Raw genomic sequence first — 13,937 nt, 5'->3', positions numbered from 1 at the left:
ATGTAACACACCCAGGGAAGAACAGACTGAACGCACTCTGTCAATATAACACACCCAGAGAAGATCAGATTGACCCCACTCTATCAATGTAACATACCCAGGGAAGAGCAGACTGACCGCAATCTGTCAATGGAACACACCCAGTGAATAGCAGACTGACCTCACTCTGTCAATGTAACACACCCAGGGAAGAACAGAGTGAACCCACTCTGTCAATGTAACACACCCAGAGAAGATCAGATTGACCCCACTCTGTCAATGTAACATTCCCAGGGAAGAGCAGACTGACCGCAATCTGTCAATGAAACACAACCAGGGAAGAGCAGACTGACCACACTCTATCTAAGTAACGCACCCAGCGAAGAATTGACTGACCCCACACTGTCAATGTAACACACCCAGGGAAGAGCAGACTGACCACACTCTATCTAAGTAACACACCCAGGGAAGAATAGACAGACCCCACTCTGTCAATGTAAGCCACCAGGGAAGAGTAGACTGACCTCATACTGTCAATGTAACACACCCAGGGAAGAGCAGACTGACCTCACACTGTCAATGTAACACACCCAGGGAAGATCAGACTGACCCCACTCTGTCAATGTAACACAACCAGTGAAGACCAGACTGACCCCACTCTGTCAATGTAACCCACCCAGGGAAGAGCAGACTGACCCCACTCTGTCAATGTAACCCACCCAGGGAAGAGCAGACTGACCTCACTCTGTCAATGTAACCCACCCAGGGAAGACCAGACTGACCCCACTCTGTCAATGTAACACAACCAGTGAAGACCAGACTGACCCCACTCTGTCAATGTAACCCACCCAGGGAAGAGCAGACTGACCCCACTCTGTCAATGTAACCCACCCAGGGAAGAGCAGACTGACCTCACTCTGTCAATGTAACACAACTAGTGAAGACCAGACTGACCCCACTCTGTCAATGTAACACACCCAGGGAAGAGCAGACTGACCCCACACTGTCAATGTAACCCACCCAGGGAAGAGCAGACTGACCCCACTCTGTCAATGTAACACAACCAGTGAAGACCAGACTGACCCCACTCTGTCAATGTAACCCACCCAGGGAAGAGCAGACTGAACCCACTCTGTCAATGTAACCCACCCAGGGAAGAGCAGACTGACCTCACTCTGTCTATGTAACACAACCAGTGAAGACCAGACTGACCCCACTCTGTCAATGTAACACACCCAGGGAAGAGCAGACTGACCCCACTCTGTCAATGTAACATTCCCAGGGAAGAGCAGACTGACCGCAATCTGTCAATGAAACACAACCAGGGAAGAGCAGACTGACCACACTCTATCTAAGTAACGCACCCAGCGAAGAATTGACTGACCCCACTCTGTCAATGTAACACACCCAGGGAAGAGCAGACTGACCACACTCTATCTAAGTAACACACCCAGGGAAGATCAGACTGACCCCACTCTGTCAATGTAACACAACCAGTGAAGAGTAGACTGACCTCATACTGTCAATGTAACACACCCAGGGAAGAGCAGACTGACCTCACACTGTCAATGTAACCCACCCAGGGAAGAGCAGACTGACCTCACTCTGTCAATGTAACCCACCCAGGGAAGACCAGACTGACCCCACTCTGTCAATGTAACACAACCAGTGAAGACCAGACTGACCCCACTCTGTCAATGTAACCCATTCAGGGAAGAGCAGACTGACCCCACTCTGTCAATGTAACCCACCCAGGGAAGAGCAGACTGACCTCACTTTGTCAATGTAAGCCACCAGGGAAGAGCAGACTGACCTCACACTGTCAATGTAACACACCCAGGGAAGATCAGACTGACCCCACTCTGTCAATGTAACACAACCAGTGAAGACCAGACTGACCCCACTCTGTCAATGTAACCCACCCAGGGAAGAGCAGACTGACCCCACTCTGTCAATGTAACCCACCCAGGGAAGAGCAGACTGACCTCACTCTGTCAATGTAACCCACCCAGGGAAGACCAGACTGACCCCACTCTGTCAATGTAACACAACCAGTGAAGACCAGACTGACCCCACTCTGTCAATGTAACCCACCCAGGGAAGAGCAGACTGACCCCACTCTGTCAATGTAACCCACCCAGGGAAGAGCAGACTGACCTCACTCTGTCAATGTAACACAACTAGTGAAGACCAGACTGACCCCACTCTGTCAATGTAACACACCCAGGGAAGAGCAGACTGACCCCACACTGTCAATGTAACCCACCCAGGGAAGAGCAGACTGACCCCACTCTGTCAATGTAACACAACCAGTGAAGACCAGACTGACCCCACTCTGTCAATGTAACCCACCCAGGGAAGAGCAGACTGACCCCACTCTGTCAATGTAACCCACCCAGGGAAGAGCAGACTGACCTCACTCTGTCTATGTAACACAACCAGTGAAGACCAGACTGACCCCACTCTGTCAATGTAACACACCCAGGGAAGAGCAGACTGACCCCACTCTGTCAATGTAACATTCCCAGGGAAGAGCAGACTGACCGCAATCTGTCAATGAAACACAACCAGGGAAGAGCAGACTGACCACACTCTATCTAAGTAACGCACCCAGCGAAGAATTGACTGACCCCACTCTGTCAATGTAACACACCCAGGGAAGAGCAGACTGACCACACTCTATCTAAGTAACACACCCAGGGAAGAATAGACAGACCCCACTCTGTCAATGTAAGCCACCAGGGAAGAGTAGACTGACCTCATACTGTCAATGTAACACACCCAGGGAAGAGCAGACTGACCTCACACTGTCAATGTAACACACCCAGGGAAGATCAGACTGACCCCACTCTGTCAATGTAACACAACCAGTGAAGACCAGACTGACCCCACTCTGTCAATGTAACCCACCCAGGGAAGAGCAGACTGACCCCACTCTGTCAATGTAACCCATTCAGGGAAGAGCAGACTGACCCCACTCTGTCAATGTAACCCACCCAGGGAAGAGCAGACTGACCTCACTCTGTCAATGTAACACAACCAGTGAAGACCAGACTGACGCCACTCAGTCAATAAATCACAACCAGCGAAGAGCAGACTGACCCCTCTCTGTCAATGTAACCCACCCAGGGAAGAGCAGACTGACCCCACTCTGTCAATGTAACCCACCCAGGGAAGAGCAGACTGACCTCACTCTGTCAATGTAACCCACCCAGGGAAGACCAGACTGACCCCATTCTGTCAATGTAACAGACCCATGGAAGAGCAGACTGACCCCACACTGTCATTGTAACCCACCCAGGGAAGACCAGACTGACCCCACTCTGTCAATGTAACCCACCCAGGGAAGAACACACTGACGCCACTCAGTCAATAAATCACAACCAGCGAAGAGCAGACTGACCCCTCTCTGTCAGTGTAACACACCCAGGGAAGAGCAGACTGACCCCACTCTGTCAATGTAACACACCCAGGGAAGAACAGACTGACCCCCCACTGTCAATGTAACACACCCAGGGAAGATCAGATTGACCCCACTCTATCAATGCAACATACCCAGGGAAGAGGAGACTGACCCCACACTGTCAATGTAACACACCCAGTGAATAGCAGACTGACCTCACTCTGTCAATGTAACACACCCAGGGAAGAGCAGACTGACCCCACTCTGTCAATATAACACACCCAGAGAAGGTCAGATTGACCACACTCTATCAATGTAACATACCCAGGGAAGAGCAGACTGAGCGCAATCTGTCAGTGTAACACACCCATGGAAGAGCAGACTGACCCCACTCTGTCAATGCAACACACCCAGTGAATAGCAGACTGACCTCACTCTGTCAATGTAACACACCCAGGGAAGAACAGACTGAACCCACTCTGTCAATGCAACACACCCAGTGAATAGCAGACTGACCTCACTCTGTCAATGTAACACACCCAGGGAAGAACAGACTGAACGCACTCTGTCAATATAACACACCCAGAGAAGATCAGATTGACCCCACTCTATCAATGTAACATACACAGGGAAGAGCAAACTGACCGCAATCTGTCAATGAAACACAACCAGGGAAGAGCAGACTGACCACACTCTATCTAAGTAACGCACCCAGCGAAGAATTGACTGACCCCACTCTGTCAATGTAACACACCCAGGGAAGAGCAGACTGACCACACTCTATCTAAGTAACACACCCAGGGAAGAATAGACAGACCCCACTCTGTCAATGTAAGCCACCAGGGAAGAGGAGACTGACCTCATACTGTCAATGTAACACACCCAGGGAAGAGCAGACTGACCTCACACTGTCAATGTAACGCACCGAGGGAAGATCAGACTGACCCCACTCTGTCAATGTAACAGACCCAGGGAAGAGCAGACTGGCCTCACACTGTCAATGTAACACACCCAGGGAAGAGCAGACTGACCCCACTCTGTCAATGTAACATACCCAGGAAAGAGCAGACTGACCCCATTCTGTCAATATAACACACCCAGGGAAGATCAGACTGTCCCCACTCTCTCAATGTAACAGACCCAGGGAAGAGCAGACTGACCCCACTCTATCAAAGTAACACACCCAGGGAGGAATAGACAGGCCCCACTCTGTCAATGTAACACACCCAGGGAAGAGCAGACTGACCTCACACTGTCAATGTAACACACCCAGGGAAGATCAGACTGTCCCCACTCTCTCAATGTAACAGACCCAGGGAAGAGCAGACTGACCTCACACTGTCAATGTAACACACCCAGGGAAGATCAGACTGACCCCACTCTGTCAATGTAACACACCAAGGAAAGGGCAGACTGACAACATTCTGTCAAAGTAACACACCCATGGAAGATCAGACTGTCCCCACTCTCTCAATGTAACAGACCCAGGGAAGAGCAGACTGACCTCACACTGTCAATGTAACACACCCAGGGAAGCGCAGACTGACCCCACTCTGGCAATGTAACACACCAAGGAAAGGGCAGACTGACAACATTCTGTCAAAGTAACACACCCATGGAAGAGCAGACTGACCCCACTCTGTCATTGTAAACCACCCAGGGAAGAGCAGACTGACCCCACTCTGGCAATGTAACCCACCCAGGGAAGATCAGACTGAGCTCACTCTGTCAATGTAACACACCCAGGGAAGAACACACTGACCGGACTCTGTCAATGTAACACACCCAGGGAAGAGCAGACTGACCCCACTCTGTCAAAGTAACACACCCAGGGAAGACCAGACGGACCCCACTCTGTCAATGTAACCCACCCAGGGAAGAGCAGACTGACCCCACTCTGTCAATGTAACCCACCCAGGGAAGAGCAGACTGACCTCACTCTGTCAATGTAACCCACCCAGGGAAGACCAGACTGACCCCACTCTGTCAATGTAACACACCCAGGGAAGACCAGACTGACCCCACTCTGTCAATGTAACCCACCCAGGGAAGAGCAGTACGACCCCACTCAGTCAATGTAACACACCCAGGGAAGAGCAGACTGACCCCACTCTGTCAATGTAACACACCCAGGGAAGAGCAGACTGACCCCACTCTGTCAATGTAACACACCCAGGGAAGATCAGACTGACCCCACTCTGTCAATGTAACACACCCAGGAAAGAGCAGACTGACCATACTCTGTCAATGTACCGGACCCAGGGAACAGCAGACTGACCCGACTCGGTCAATGTACCACACCCAGTGAAGAGCAGACTGACCCGACTCTGTCAGTGTAACACACCCAGGGAAGAGCAGACTGACCCCACTCTGTCAATGTAACACACCCAGCGAATAGCAGACTGACAGCAATCTGTCAATGTAACACACCCAGGGAAGAGCAGACTGACCTCACACTGTCAATGTAACACACCCAGGGAAGAACAGACTGACCTCACACTGTCAATGTAACAGACCCAAGGAAGAGCAGACTGACCTCACTGTCAATGTAACAGACCCAGGGAAGAGCAGACTGACCCCACTCTGTCAATGTAACACAACCAGTGAAGACCAGACTTTCCCCACTCTGTCAATGTAACACACCCAGGGAAGAGCAGACTGACCCCATTCTGTCAATGTAACAGACCCATGGAAGAGCCGACTGACCCTACTCTGTCATTGTAACCCACCCAGGGAAGACCAGACTGACCCCACTCTGTCAATGTAACCCACCCAGGGAAGAACACACTGACGCCACTCAGTCAATAAATCACAACCAGCGAAGAGCAGACTGACCCCTCTCTGTCAGTGTAACACACCCAGGGAAGAGCAGACTGACCCCACTCTGTCAATGTAACACACCCAGGGAAGAACAGACTGACCCCCCACTGTCAATGTAACACACCCAGGGAAGATCAGATTGACCCCACTCTATCAATGCAACATATCCAGGGAAGAGGAGACTGACCCCACACTGTCAATGTAACCCATCCAGGGAAGAGCAGACTGACCCCACTCTGTCAATGTAACCCACCCAGGGAAGAACAGACTGACCCCACTCTGTCAATGTCACACACCCAGGGAAGAGCAAACTGAACCCACTCTGTCAATGTAACACACCCAGGGAAGATCAGACTGACCCCACTCTGTCAATGTAACACACCCAGGGAAGAGCAGACCGACCACACTCTGTCAATGTAACACACCCAGGAAAGAGAAGACTGACCCCACTCTGTCAATGTAACACACACAGTGAATAGCAGACTGACCTCACTCTGTCAATGTAACACACCCAGTGAATAGCAGACTGACCTCACTCTGTCAATGTAACACACCCAGGGAAGAGCAGACTGACCCCACTCTGTCAATATAACACACCCAGAGAAGGTCAGATTGACCACACTCTATCAATGTAACATACCCAGGGAAGAGCAGACTGAGCGCAATCTGTCAGTGTAACACACCCAGGGAAGAGCAGACTGACCCCACTCTGTCAATGCAACACACCCAGTGAATAGCAGACTGACCTCACTCTGTCAATGTAACACACCCAGGGAAGAACAGACTGAACCCACTCTGTCAATGCAACACACCCAGTGAATAGCAGACTGACCTCACTCTGTCAATGTAACACACCCAGGGAAGAACAGACTGAACGCACTCTGTCAATATAACACACCCAGAGAAGATCAGATTGACCCCACTCTATCAATGTAACATACCCAGGGAAGAGCAGACTGACCGCAATCTGTCAATGGAACACACCCAGTGAATAGCAGACTGACCTCACTCTGTCAATGTAACACACCCAGGGAAGAACAGACTGAACCCACTCTGTCAATGTAACACACCCAGAGAAGATCAGATTGACCCCACTCTGTCAATGTAACATTCCCAGGGAAGAGCAGACTGACCGCAATCTGTCAATGAAACACAACCAAGGAAGAGCAGACTGACCACACTCTATCTAAGTAACGCACCCAGCGAAGAATTGACAGACCCCACTCTGTCAATGTAACACACCCAGGGAAGAGCAGACTGACCACACTCTATCTAAGTAACACACCCAGGGAAGAATAGACAGACCCCACTCTGTCAATGTAAGCCACCAGGGAAGAGTAGACTGACCTCATACTGTCAATGTAACACACCCAGGGAAGAGCAGACTGACCTCACACTGTCAATGTAACACACCCAGGGAAGATCAGACTGACCCCACTCTGTCAATGTAACACAAACAGTGAAGACCAGACTGACCCCACTCTATCAATGTAACCCACCCAGGGAAGAGCAGACTGACCCCACTCTGTCAATGTAACCCACCCAGGGAAGAGCAGACTGACCTCACTCTGTCAATGTAACCCACCCAGGGAAGACCAGACTGACCCCACTCTGTCAATGTAACACAATCAGTGAAGACCAGACTGACCCCACTCTGTCAATGTAACCCACCCAGGGAAGAGCAGACTGACCCCACTCTGTCAATGTAACCCACCCAGGGAAGAGCAGACTGACCTCACTCTGTCAATGTAACACAACTAGTGAAGACCAGACTGACCCCACTCTGTCAATGTAACACACCCAGGGAAGAGCAGACTGACCCCACACTGTCAATGTAACCCACCCAGGGAAGAGCAGACTGACCCCACTCTGTCAATGTAACACAACCAGTGAAGACCAGACTGACCCCACTCTGTCAATGTAACCCACCCAGGGAAAAGCAGACTGACCCCACTCTGTCAATGTAACCCACCCAGGGAAGAGCAGACTGACCTCACTCTGTCTATGTAACACAACCAGTGAAGACCAGACTGACCCCACTCTGTCAATGTAACACACCCAGGGAAGAGCAGACTGACCCCACTCTGTCAATGTAACATTCCCAGGGAAGAGCAGACTGACCGCAATCTGTCAATGAAACACAACCAGGGAAGAGCAGACTGACCACACTCTATCTAAGTAACGCACCCAGCGAAGAATTGACTGACCCCACTCTGTCAATGTAACACACCCAGGGAAGAGCAGACTGACCACACTCTATCTAAGTAACACACCCAGGGAAGAATAGACAGACCCCACTCTGTCAATGTAAGCCACCAGGGAAGAGTAGACTGACCTCATACTGTCAATGTAACACACCCAGGGAAGAGCAGACTGACCTCACACTGTCAATGTAACACACCCAGGGAAGATCAGACTGACCCCACTCTGTCAATGTAACACAACCAGTGAAGACCAGACTGACCCCACTCTGTCAATGTAACCCACCCAGGGAAGAGCAGACTGACCCCACTCTGTCAATGTAACCCACCCAGGGAAGAGCAGACTGACCTCACTCTGTCAATGTAACCCACCCAGGGAAGACCAGACTGACCCCACTCTGTCAATGTAACACAACCAGTGAAGACCAGACTGACCCCACTCTGTCAATGTAACCCATTCAGGGAAGAGCAGACTGACCCCACTCTGTCAATGTAACCCACCCAGGGAAGAGCAGACTGACCTCACTCTGTCAATGTAACACAACCAGTGAAGACCAGACTGACGCCACTCAGTCAATAAATCACAACGAGCGAAGAGCAGACTGACCTCTCTCTGTCAATGTAACCCACCCAGGGAAGAGCAGACTGACCCCACTCTGTCAATGTAACCCACCCAGGGAAGAGCAGACTGACCTCACTCTGTCAATGTAACCCACCCAGGGAAGACCAGACTGACCCCATTCTGTCAATGTAACAGACCCATGGAAGAGCAGACTGACCCCACACTGTCATTGTAACCCACCCAGGGAAGACCAGACTGACCCCACTCTGTCAAAGTAACCCACCCAGGGAAGAACACACTGACGCCACTCAGTCAATAAATCACAACCAGCGAAGAGCAGACTGACCCCTCTCTGTCAGTGTAACACACCCAGGGAAGAGCAGACTGACCCCACTCTGTCAATATAACACACCCAGAGAAGATCAGATTGACCCCACTCTATCAATGTAACATACACAGGGAAGAGCAAACTGACCGCAATCTGTCAATGAAACACAACCAGGGAAGAGCAGACTGACCACACTCTATCTAAGTAACACACCCAGGGAAGAATAGACAGACCCTACTCTGTCAATGTAAGCCACCAGGGAAGAGGAGACTGACCTCATACTGTCAATGTAACACACCCAGGGAAGAGCAGACTGACCTCACACTGTCAATGTAACGCACCGAGGGAAGATCAGACTGACCCCACTCTGTCAAAGTAACAGACCCAGGGAAGAGCAGACTGGCCTCACACTGTCAATGTAACACACCCAGGGAAGAGCAGACTGACCCCACTCTGTCAATGTAACATACCCAGGAAAGAGCAGACTGACCCCATTCTGTCAATATAACACACCCAGGGAAGATCAGACTGTCCCCACTCTCTCAATGTAACAGACCCAGGGAAGAGCAGACTGACCCCACTCTATCAAAGTAACACACCCAGGGAGGAATAGACAGGCCCCACTCTGTCAATGTAACACACCCAGGGAAGAGCAGACTGACCTCACACTGTCAATGTAACACACTCAGGGAAGATCAGACTGTCCCCACTCTCTCAATGTAACAGACCCAGGGAAGAGCAGACTGACTTCACACTGTCAATGTAACACACCCAGGGAAGATCAGACTGACCCCACTCTGTCAATGTAACAGACCCAGGGAAGAGCAGACTGACCTCACACTGTCAATGTAACACACCCAGGGAAGAGCAGACTGACCCCACTCTGGCAATGTAACACACCAAGGAAAGGGCAGACTGACAACATTCTGTCAAAGTAACACACCCATGGAAGAGCAGACTGACCCCACTCTGTCATTGTAAACCACCCAGGGAAGAGCAGACTGACCCCACTCTGGCAATGTAACCCACCCAGGGAAGATCAGACAGACCTCACTCTGTCAATGTAACACACCCAGGGAAGAACACACTGACCGGACTCTGTCAATGTAACACACCCAGGGAAGAGCAGACTGACCCCACTCTGTCAAAGTAACACACCCAGGGAAGACCAGACTGACCCCACACTGTCAATGTAACACACCCAGGGAACAGCAGACTGACCCCACTCTGTCAGTGTAACACACCCACGGAAGAGCAGACTGACCCCACTCTGTCAATGTAATACAACCAGTGAAGACCAGACTGACCCCACTCTGTCAATGTAACCCACCCAGGGAAGAGCAGACTGACCCCACTCTGTCAATGTAACCCACCCAGGGAAGAGCAGACTGACCTCACTCTGTCAATGTAACCCACCCAGGGAAGACCAGACTGACCCCACTCTGTCAATGTAACACACCCAGGGAAGACCAGACTGACCCCACTCTGTCAATGTAACCCACCCAGGGAAGAGCAGTACGACCCCACTCAGTCAATGTAACACACCCAGGGAAGAGCAGACTGACCCCACTCTGTCAATTTAACACACCCAGGGAAGAGCAGACTGACCCCACTCTGTCAATGTAACACACCCAGGGAAGATCAGACTGACCCCACTCTGTCAATGTAACACACCCAGGAAAGAGCAGACTGACCATACTCTGTCAATCTACCACATCCAGGGAACAGCAGACTGACCCGACTCGGTCAATGTACCACACCCAGTGAAGAGCAGACTGACCCGACTCTGTCAGTGTAACACACCCAGGGAAGAGCAGACTGACCCCACTCTGTCAATGTAACACACCCAGCGAATAGCAGACTGACAGCAATCTGTCAATGTAACACACCCAGGGAAGAGCAGACTGACCTCACACTGTCAATGTAACACACCCAGGGAAGAACAGACTGACCTCACACTGTCAATGTAACAGACCCAAGGAAGAGCAGACTGACCTCACACTGTCAATGTAACAGACCCAGGGAAGAGCAGACTGACCCCACTCTGTCAATGTAACACAACCAGTGAAGACCAGACTTTCCCCACGCTGTCAATGTAACACACCCATGGAAGAGCAGACTGACCCCACACTGTCATTGTAACCCACCCAGGGAAGACCAGACTGACCCCACTCTGTCAATGTAACCCACCCAGGGAAGAACACACTGACGCCACTCAGTCAATAAATCACAACCAGCGAAGAGCAGACTGACCCCTCTCTGTCAGTGTAACACACCCAGGGAAGAGCAGACTGACCCCACTCTGTCAATGTAACACACCCAGGGAAGAACAGACTGACCCCCCACTGTCAATGTAACACACCCAGGGAAGATCAGATTGACCCCACTCTATCAATGCAACATACACAGGGAAGAGGAGACTGACCCCACACTGTCAATGTAACCCATCCAGGGAAGAGCAGACTGACCCCACTCTGTCAATGTAACCCACCCAGGGAAGAACAGACTGACCCCACTCTGTCAATGTCACACACCCAGGGAAGAGCAAACTGACCCCACTCTGTCAATGTAACACACCCAGGGATGACCAGACTGACCCCACACTGTCAATGTAACACACCCATGGAACCGCAGACTGACCCCACTCTGTCAATGTAACACACCCAGGGAAGAGCAGACCGACCACACTCTGTCAATGTAACACACCCAGGAAAGAGAAGACTGACCCCACTCTGTCAATGTAACACACACAGTGAATAGCAGACTGACCTCACTCTGTCAATGTAACACACCCAGTGAATAGCAGACTGACCTCACTCTGTCAATGTAACACACCCAGGGAAGAGCAGACTGACCCCACTCTGTCAATATAACACACCCAGAGAAGGTCAGATTGACCACACTCTATCAATGTAACATACCCAGGGAAGAGCAGACTGAGCGCAATCTGTCAGTGTAACACACCCAGGGAAGAGCAGACTGACCCCACTCTGTCAATGCAACACCCCCAGTGAATAGCAGACTGACCTCACTCTGTCAATGTAACACACCCAGGGAAGAACAGACTGAACCCACTCTGTCAATGTAACACAACCAGTGAAGACCAGACTGACCCCCCACTGTCAATGTAACACACCCAGGGAAGATCAGATTGACCCCACTCTATCAATGCAACATACCCAGGGAAGAGGAGACTGACCCCACACTGTCAATGTAACCCATCCAGGGAAGAGCAGACTGACCCCACTCTGTCAATGTAACCCACCCAGGGAAGAACAGACTGACCCCACTCTGTCAATGTCACACACCCAGGGAAGAGCAAACTGAACCCACTCTGTCAATGTAACACACCCAGGGAAGATCAGACTGACCCCACTCTGTCAATGTAACACACCCAGGGAAGAGCAGACCGACCACACTCTGTCAATGTAACACACCCAGGAAAGAGAAGACTGACCCCACTCTGTCAATGTAACACACACAGTGAATAGCAGACTGACCTCACTCTGTCAATGTAACACACCCAGTGAATAGCAGACTGACCTCACTCTGTCAATGTAACACACCCAGGGAAGAGCAGACTGACCCCACTCTGTCAATATAACACACCCAGAGAAGGTCAGATTGACCACACTCTATCAATGTAACATACCCAGGGAAGAGCAGACTGAGCGCAATCTGTCAGTGTAACACACCCAGGGAAGAGCAGACTGACCCCACTCTGTCAATGCAACACACCCAGTGAATAGCAGACTGACCTCACTCTGTCAATGTAACACACCCAGGGAAGAACAGACTGAACCCACTCTGTCAATGCAACACACCCAGTGAATAGCAGACTGACCTCACTCTGTCAATGTAACACACCCAGGGAAGAACAGACTGAACGCACTCTGTCAATATAACACACCCAGAGAAGATCAGATTGACCCCACTCTATCAATGTAACATACCCAGGGAAGAGCAGACTGACCGCAATCTGTCAATGGAACACAACCAGGGAAGAGCAGACTGACCACACTCTCTCAATGTAACAGACCCAGGGAAGAGCAGACTGACCTCACACTGTCAATGTAACACACCCAGGGAAGATCAGACTGACCCCACTCTGTCAATGTAACAGACCCAGGGAAGAGCAGACTGACCTCACACTGTCAATGTAACACACCCAGGGAAGAGCAGACTGACCCCACTCTGGCAATGTAACACACCAAGGAAAGGGCAGACTGACAACATTCTGTCAAAGTAACACACCCATGGAAGAGCAGACTGACCCCACTCTGTCATTGTAAACCACCCAGGGAAGAGCAGACTGACCCCACTCTGGCAATGTAACCCACCCAGGGAAGATCAGACTGACCTCACTCTGTCAATGTAACACACCCAGGGAAGAACACACTGACCGGACTCTGTCAATGTAACACACCCAGGGAAGAGCAGACTGACCCCACTCTGTCAAAGCAACACACCCAGGGAAGACCAGACTGACCCCACACTGTCAATGTAACACACCCAGGGAACAGCAGACTGACCCCACTCTGTCAGTGTAACACACCCACGGAAGAGCAGACTGACCCCACTCTGTCAATGTAATACAACCAGTGAAGACCAGACTGACCCCACTCTGTCAATGTAACCCACCCA

Source organism: Chiloscyllium punctatum, chromosome 16 (assembly GCF_047496795.1).
Source record: "Chiloscyllium punctatum isolate Juve2018m chromosome 16, sChiPun1.3, whole genome shotgun sequence".
NCBI lineage: Eukaryota > Metazoa > Chordata > Chondrichthyes > Orectolobiformes > Hemiscylliidae > Chiloscyllium > Chiloscyllium punctatum.
The sequence above is the reverse complement of the archived record's forward strand: the minus strand, read 5'-3'. Positions refer to the sequence as shown.